Source organism: Tenrec ecaudatus, unplaced genomic scaffold, assembly GCF_050624435.1.
Source record: "Tenrec ecaudatus isolate mTenEca1 unplaced genomic scaffold, mTenEca1.hap1 Scaffold_138, whole genome shotgun sequence".
NCBI lineage: Eukaryota > Metazoa > Chordata > Mammalia > Afrosoricida > Tenrecidae > Tenrec > Tenrec ecaudatus.
Genome location: NW_027457907.1, coordinates 285,476 through 294,223, shown reverse-complemented (window position 1 = coordinate 294,223; position 8,748 = coordinate 285,476).

Sequence of the window (8,748 nt, the reverse complement as noted above, 5' to 3'; positions counted from 1 at the left end):
TTTAAGGAACTGGTATTCCATGATGGTCACCTTCCCGACACAATCACTCAAGACAAAAAGTGGGTCTATAAACAAATGAGGTGAAGAAAGCTTATGGAGCCTAGGTATCAAAAGATAAAGAGTCTAGGGTTTTAAAGACTAGAAGGTTCACAAGTGGCCATCTAACTCAGAAGCAATAAAGCGCCCATGAAAGAAGCACACCAGCCTGTGTGATCACAAGATGTAGAAGGGATCAGGTTTCAGGCATCAAAGAACAAAAAAATCATATCATTGTGAATGAAGGGGGGTACAGTTAGGAGATCTAAGATCTATCTGTAGGCAACGGGACAACCCCTTACAGAAGGGTCGCTGGGAGGAGATGAGCCAGTTAGGATGCAGTGTAGCAAAGATGAAACATATAACTTTCCTCTCGTTCCTAAATGCTACCGCGCCCACTATCATGATCCCAATACTACCTTACAAACCTGGCTAGACCAGAGAATATACACTGGTCCATATAGGAACTGGAAACACAGGAAAACCAGGACAGATGACCCCTTCAGGACCAGTGCTGAGAGTAGCAATAACAGGAGGGTGGAGGAAAGGTGGGGTAGAAAGAGGGATCTGATTACAAGGATCTTCATATAACCTCCTCCATGAGGGAGGGACAACAAAAAAGTGGGTGAAGGTAGATGTCGGACAGTGTAAGATAGCACAGAATAATAATTTATAAATTATCAAGGGTCCATGAGGGAGGGGGAGTGGGAAGGAAGGGAAATGAGCAGCTACTACCAAAGGCTCAAGTAGAAAGCAAATGTTTTGAGAATGATGATGGCAACAAATGTACACAGTGGATTTATGTATAGATTGTACTAAGAGTTGTAGGAACCCCCAATAAAATGATTCTTTTTAAAAACCTCAAAGAGCAAAACACACTATGGTCTATTGTACATCAATGATACTTAAATAAAATTACATAAAAGAGCGGAAAAAGAAATGGAATTTAAGGTAAAGAAAGTATTCCCTTTGAAGACCATATTGCAAATATATATTTAGGCAGGCAATTAGATAAAGACATTTTAAGTCTGGGCTTCTATACCTGCCATCTGTCTGTTATGAAAAGTATAATTAGCAACTAGAATCTCTCATACAAAATCAACTCAATATGGTCTTTCTGGTCTGACCTCCGTGGTGTTCTACTCTGCTTTGATGGAGCTCATCATATCATGACACTATAACAAGATTGAGGAGTTATTTGCATTCTTATGTGGAAGGTAAATCTGTTTGGCCATTCTGTTAGACTAGTTCATTTTCTTTCCTACCATCCCATCTGCCATTTTAATTCAAAACAAGGAGAAAGGCATGAATGTGCCTTTTGAGGAAGGAGAAGATTTTGGTGTGGAAGAAATTCTCTTCTAGACTGCAAGGTAAGTATTTACTCCCTCTAGCCCTGTTGGAGGAGGAGAAAAGGAAGAGAGACAAGGCAAAGAGAACAACCTAGTTAGCTTCATGCCTCCTTACTTGACCTGGTGATTGAGGGGAATATCAGTGACTATGGACCTGTTGTGCTCCCCATTTGGAAGCATGAAGAATAGAGGCTGCCAGGCAGAGCAGCCCTATGGGAAGTCACTGAAGACAAACATATAGAGAGTGCCATCAAGTCTACTGTGATCCATGGAGACCTTATATGAAATGGAATGGAGTGCTGTCTTATCTGGCACCATTGTCACACATTCCTGAATGTTGAAGTCCATTGTTGCAGTGATTAGGTCAATCTGCCTCAACAAGGATCTTCCCTGTCCCTCTATTTCATCAAATATGATGTCTTCCTCTAGCAATTGTCCACTGATAGTGTGTCCAAAACACATTAGTCAGTCAGTGTTCTCTTGTGATCCATAAAGTTTCTTTCAGTAATTTTTGGAAGTGGACGGTCAGGCCCCTCTTCCTTGTCTGTCTTAGTCTAGAAGCTTCACTGAAACCTGTCCACCATGGGCAATCCTGCTGGTATTTGAAATTCTGGGAACAGAGCTTCCAGCATCATAACAATACACAAACCATTATAGTACAACCAACTGACAGATGAGAGGAGGATATCTATATCTATATACCTATATATCTCTATTTCTATATCTCTATATCTCTCTATCTCTCTCTATCTCTCTCTCTATCTCTCTCTATCTATCTCTATCTCTATCTATATTTATCTATATATCTATATCTATCTATCTATCTATCTATCTATATATATATATATATATATATATATATGGAGAGAGAGAGTAAAACTGGCAATGCAGTCTGATTAGGCAGTATACTGATGATCTGCTGCTAACAGAAAGTATCCCCACAAATAACATCTTAAAGTAATGATAACATCAATTTTGCTCACAAATCTGCAATCTGGGCAGAGCTCAGTGAGGACACTAGTTTTGGCTTCATCAAGCATTAGCTGGGGTAGCTCAAAGGACAGAGGCTGCAGCTCTCTTAAGACTCACTCCCTCACACAACTGATACTTCTATTGGTTGGAGCTCAAGAAGAACCCTATATGTGACATTTTCATTTGGCTTGGTCTTCCTTGCAATATCCTGACAGGGTCCAAATGGTGAACAACCCAATACGACCAGGTGGAAGTCACAGAGAAACACTTCTGCCATAGTCAAAGGCCTGCCAAGATGCAAGGAAGAGGGAAAGCAGGCCCTGTTTCTGGAAAAATGAACACAAACTCATCTTGTAACAAGAGAATGTGCGATGTGCAACATTAGGACAGTCATCTTTGAAGGACACAACCTGCCACGAGCCAAGATACAGAGACAGATTTCTAAGAAAGCGGAAGAGCAGGACTTAGACTTAAAGATAAAGCCACAGACTTCATAGGACAAGAACAATAGGGAGACAAGCAAAGGAAAGCTCTAGTATGCAAGCCTAACATGGATAAAGATAGGGACAATGTCAGGACTGAACTGGAAGCAAGCAGACACCTGTGCAAGGCAGAACCCCTGAAGTTGTGAGTGCCTTCAAAGCTAAGTCAAAGTACCTTGGGGCGTAAGAAGGGAAGGAGCGGGAGAAGGAATTAATGGTTAGGTTTATGGAATTTGTAAGTCTGGGGACAGAGCATCAGGAATAGCTGGGTTCTGGCACTCAGTTGATACCATCAGAGTTTGAACCTTTTCCTTTCAGTGCTGTTTCCTTTTGAGTTTCACGCAGGCTTCCTGATGACAGCTGTAGTTTTATCTAGAAGCTCAGGAATTCTATTAGAGAGAGGCTCTTTTCCTTTCTAATCATTGGTGGTACTATCAGGTAAGCATTGCTGGGGCACCCCAAGACTGGGGCTACCTAAGCCTAAGGGCTGGGGCGCTTCAGGCCTGGGGCTCCCAAAGCCTAAGCGCTTTGGCGCCCCAGGTTTGGGGGTCCCTAAGCCTAAGGGCAGGGGCGTACCAGGCCTGGGGCTCCCAAAATCTAAGGGTTGGGGCGCCCCAGGTCTGGGACACCCAAAGCCTAACGGCTGGGGCGCCCCAGGCTCGGGCTCCCTATGCCGAAGGGCTGGGGTGTCCCAGCCATGGGCTCCCTAAGCCTAAGGGCTGTGGCGTCCCAGGCCTGGAGCTCCCTAAGCCTAAGGGCTAGGACGCCCCAGGCCTGGGGCTCCCTAAGCCAAAGAGCTGGGTCCCCCCAGGCCTGGGGCTCCCTAAGCCTAAGGGCTGGGCGCCACAGGCCTGGGGCTCCCAAAAGCTATGGCCTGGGGCGCCCCAGCCTGGGGCTCCCAAATCCTAAGAGCTGTGGCGCCCCAGGCCTGGGGCTCCCAAAGTATAATGGCTGGAGCGCTCCAGGCCTGGGGTTCCCAAACCTAAGAGCTGGGGTGCTCCAGGCCTGGGGCTCCCAAAACCTAATGGCTGGGGCGCCCCAGCCTGGGGCTCCCAAAGCCAAAGGGCTGGGGGTCACAGGCCAGGGGCTCCCTAAATCTAAGAGCTGGGGGGCCCCAGGCTGGGGCTCTCTAAGCCGAAGGGCTGGGGCGACCTAGTCCGGGGCTGCCCAAAGCCTAAGAGCTGAGGCGCCCCAGGCCTGGTGCTGCGTAAGCCTAAGGGCTGGCGCGCCCCAGGCCTGGGGCTCCCAAAGCCTAAGGGCTGGGGCATCGCAGGATTGGGCTCCCTAAGCCTAAGGGCTGGGGCGCCCCAGGCCTGGGGCTCCCCAATCCTAAGAGCGGGGAAGCCTAAGACCTGGGGCTCCCAAAGCCTAAGGGCTGGGGCGCCCCAGGCCTGGGACTCCCAAAGCCTAAGGGCTGGGGCGCCCTAGTCCTGTCGCGCCCTATGCCGAAGGGTTGGGGCGTCGCAGGCCATGGGCTCCCTAAGCCTAAGGGCTGGGGCGCCGCAGGCCTGGGGCTCCCTAAGCCTAAGGGCTGGGACGCCCCAGGCCTGGGGCACCCTAAGTCGAAGGGCTGGGTGCCCCCAGGCCTGGGGCTCCCTAAGCCTAAGGGCTGGGGCGCCCCAGGCGTGGGGCTCCCAAAGCGTAAGCGCTTGGGCGCCTCAGGCAGGGGCTCCCAAAGCCTAAAGGCTGGGGCGCCCTGGCTGGGGCTCCCAAAGCCTAAGGGCTGCGGTGCCCCAGGCCAGGGGCTCCCTAAAACTAAGGGCTGGGGCGCCCCAGGCCTGGGGCTCCCTAAGCCAAAGGGCTGGGGCGCCCTAGGCCTGGGGCGCCCAATTCCTAAGGGATGTGGCGCCCCAGGCCTGGGGCTCCGTAAGCCTAAAGGCTGGGGCGTCCCAGTCCTGGGGCTCCCAAAGCCTAAGGGCTGCGGCGTCGCAGACCTTGGGCTCCCAAAGCTTAAGGGCTGGGGCGCAACTGGCCTGGGGCTCCCAAATCCTAAGGGCGGGGGCGCCCCAGGCTTGGGACTCCCAAAGCCTGAGGGCTGGGGCGCCCCAGGCCTGGGGCTCCCAAAACCTAAGGGCTGGGGTGCCCCAGTCCTGGGGCGCCCCAGGCCTGGGGCTACCTAAGACAAAGGGCTGTGGCGCCCCAGGCCAGAGGCTCCCTAAGCCTAGGGGCTGGGGCGCCCCAGCCTGGGGCTCCTTATGCCTAAGGGCGGGGCTACCCCAGGCCTGGGGCTCCCAAACATAAGGGCTGGGGTGCCCCAGGGTTGGAGCTCCCAAATCCTACAGGCTGCAGCGCCCCAAGCCTGGGCCTCCTTAAGCCTAAGTGCTGTAGCGCCCCAACCTGGGGCTCCCTAAGCCTAGGGATGGGGCGCCCAAGACCTGGGGCTCCCTAAGCCTAAGGGCTGGGGCGCCACAGGCCTGGGGCTCCCAAAGCCTAAGGGCTGGGGCTTCACAGGCCTGGGGCTCCCTAAGCCTAAAGGCTGGGGCGCCCCAGGTCTGGAGCTCCCAAAGCCTAAGGGCTGGGGCGCCCCAGGCCTGGGGCTCCCTAAGCCTAAGGGCAGGTCGCCCCAGGCCAGGGGCTCCCAAAGCCTAAAGGCTGGGGCGCCCCGGCTGGGGCTCCCAAAACCTAAGGGTTGCGGCGCCCCAGGCCAGGGGCTCCCTAAAACTAAGGGCTGGTGCGCCCCAGGCATGGGGCTCCCTAAGCCAAAGGGCTGGGGCGCCCTAGGACTGGGGCGCCCAAAGCCTAAGGGCTGTGGCGCCCCAGGCCTGGGGCTCCGTAAGCCTAAGGGTTGGGGCGCCCCAGGCCTGGGGCTCCCAAAGCCTAAGGGCTGGGGCGTCGCAGGCCTTGGGCTCCCTAAGCCTAAGGGCTGGGGCGCAACTGGCCTGGGGCTCCCTAAAACTAAGGGCTGGGGCGCCCCAGGCCTGGGGCTCCCTAAGCCAAAGGGCTGGGGCGCCCTAGGCCTGGGGCACTCAATTCCTAAGGGATGTGGTGCCCCAGTCCTGGGGCTCCCTAAGACAAAGGGCTGTGGTGCCCCAGGCCAGAGGCTCCCTAAGCCTAAGGGCTAGGGCGCCCCAAGCCAGGGGCTCCATAAACCTAAGAGCTGGGGCGCCCCAGGCTGTGGCTCTCTAAGCCGAAGGGCTGGGGCGACCTAGTCCGGGGCTGCCCAAAGCCAAAGAGCTGAGGCGCCCCAGGCCTGGTGCTGCGTAAACCTAAGGGCTGGCGCGACCCAGTCCTGTGGCTCCCAAAGCCTAAGGGCTGGGGCCTCGCAGGATTGGGCTCGCTAACCTTAAGGGCTGGGGCGCCCCAGGCCTGGGACTCCCAAAGCCTAAGGGCTGGGGTGCCCCAGGCCTGTGGGTCCCAAAGCCTAAGGGCTGGGGCGCCCTAGTCCTATCGCGCCCTAAGCCGAAGGGCTGGGGCGTCGCCGGCCATGGGCTCCCTAAGCCTAAGGGCTGGGGCGTCGGAAGCCTGGGGTTCCCTAAGCCTAAGGGCTGTGGCGCCGCAGGCCTGGGGCTCCGTAAGCCTAAGGGCTGGGGCGCCCCAGGCCTGGGGCTCCCAAAGCCTAAGGGCTGGGGCGTCGCAGGCCTTGGGCTCCCTAAGCCTAAGGGCTGGGGCGCAACTGGGCTGGGGCTCCCAAATCCTAAGGGAGGTGGCGCCCCAGGCCTGGGACTCCCAAAACCTAAGGGCAGGAGTACCCCAGGCCTGGGGCTCCCAAAGCCTAAGGGCTGGGGCGCCCTAGGCCTGTCGCGCCCTAAGACGAAGGGCTGGGCGTCCCAGGCCATGGACTCCCTAAACCTAAGGGCTGGGTGCCCCCAGGCCTGGGGCTCCCAAAGCCTAAGGGCTGGGGCGCCCCAGGCCTGGGGCACCCAAAGCCTAAGGGCTGGGGCGCCAAAGGCCTGGGGCTCCCAAAACCTAAGGGCTGGGGTGCCCCAGTCCTGGGGCTCCCTAAGACAAAGGGTTGTAGCGCCCCAGGCCAGAGGCTCCCTAAGCCTAAGGGCTGGGGCGCCCCAGGCCTGGGGCTCCCTATGCTTAAGGGCGGGGCCGCCCCAGGCCTGGGACTCCCAAAGCCTAAGGGCTGGGGCGCCCTAGTCCTGTCGCGCCCTAAGCCGAAGGGCTGGGGCGTCGCAGGCCATGGGCTCCCTAAGCCTGAGGGCTGGGGCGCCGCAGGCCTGGGGCTCCCTAAGCCTAAGGGCTGGGATGCCCCAGGCCTGGGGCACCCTAAGTCGAAGGGCTGGGTGCCCCCAGGCCTGGGGCTCCCTAAGTCGAAGGGCTGGGTGCCCCCAGGCCTGAGGCTCCCTAAGCCTAAGGGCTGGGGCGCCCCAGGCGTGGGGCTCCCAAAGCCTAAGCGCTTGGGCGCCTCAGGCAGGGGCTCCCAAAGCCTAAAGGCTGGGGCGCCCTGGCAGGGGCTGCCAAAGCCTAAGGGCTGCGGCGCCCCAGGCCAGGGGCTCCCTAAAACTAAGGGCTGGGGTGCCCCAGGCCTGGGGCTCCCTAAGCCAAAGGGCTGGGGCGCCCTAGGCCTGGGGCGCCCAATTCCTAAGGGATGTGGCGCCCCAGGCCTGGGGCTCCGTAAGCCTAAAGGCTGGGGCGTCCCAGGCCTGGGGCGTCGCAGGCCTTGGGCTCCCACAGCCTAAGGGCTGGGGCGCAACTGGCCTGGGGCTCCCAAATCCTAAGGGCGGGGGCGCCCCAGGCCTGGGACTCCCAAAGCCTAAGGGCTGGGGCACCCCAGGCCTGGGGCTCCCAAAGCCTAAGGGCTGGGGCATCGCAGGCCTTGGGCTCCCTAAGCCTAAGGGCTGGGGCGCAACTGGGCTGGGGCTCCCAAATCCTAAGGGCGGTGGCGCCCCAGGCCTGGGACTCCCAAAACCTAAGGGCAGGAGTGCCCCAGGCCTGGGGCTCCCAAAGCCTAAGGGCTGGGGCGCCCTAGGCCTGTCGTGCCCTAAGCCGAAGGGCTGGGGCGTCCCAAGCCATGGACTCCCTAAGCCTAAGGGCTGGGTGCCCCCAGGCCTGGGGCTCCCAAAGCCTAAGGGCTGGGGCGCCCCAGGCCAGGGGCACCCAAAGCATATGGGCTGGGTCGCCCCAGGCCTGGGGCTCCCAAAGCCTAAGGGCTGGGGTGCCCCAGTCCTGGGGCTCCCTAAGACAAAGGGTTGTAGCGCCCCAGCCCAGAGGCTCCCTAAGCCTAAGGGCTGGGGCGCCAAAGGCCTGGGGCTCCCTATGCCTAAGGGCGGGGCCGCCCCAGGCCTGGGGCTCCCAAAGCTTAAGGGCTGGGGTGCCCCAGGGTTGGAGCTCCCTAATCCTAAGGGCTGCGGCACCCGAAGCCTGGACCTCCTTAAGCCTAAGTGCTGTACCGCCCCAACCTGTGGCTCCCTAAGGCTAGGGATGGGGCGCCCAAGACCTGGGGCTCCCGAAGTCTAAGGGCTGGGGCGCCACAGGCCTGGGGCTCCCAAAGCTTAAGGGCTGGGGCTTCCCAGGCCTGGGGCTCCCTAAGCCTAAAGGCTGGGACGCCGCAGACCTGGGCCTCCCAAAGCCTATGTGCTGAGCACCCCAAGACTGGGGCTCCCTAAAACTAAGGGCTGGGGCGCCCCATGCCTGGCTCTCCCAAAGCCTAAGAGCTGGGGTGCCCCAGGGCTGGGGCTACCTAAGACTAAGGGCTGGGGCGCCCCAGGCCTGGGACTCCCAAAGCCTACGTGCTGGGGCGCCCCAGGCTTGTGCTCCCAAACCTAAGGGCTGGGGCATCCCAGGCTTGGCCTCCCAAAGCCTAAGGGCTGGGGCATCCCAGGCTTGGGCTCCCAAGGCCTAAGGGCTGTGGCGCCTAGGCCTGGGGCTCCCAAAATCTAAGGGCTTGGGCGCCCAGGCCTGGGGCTCCCTAAGCCTAAGGGCTGGGGCGCCCCAGGCTTGGGCTCCCAAAGCCTAAGGGCTGG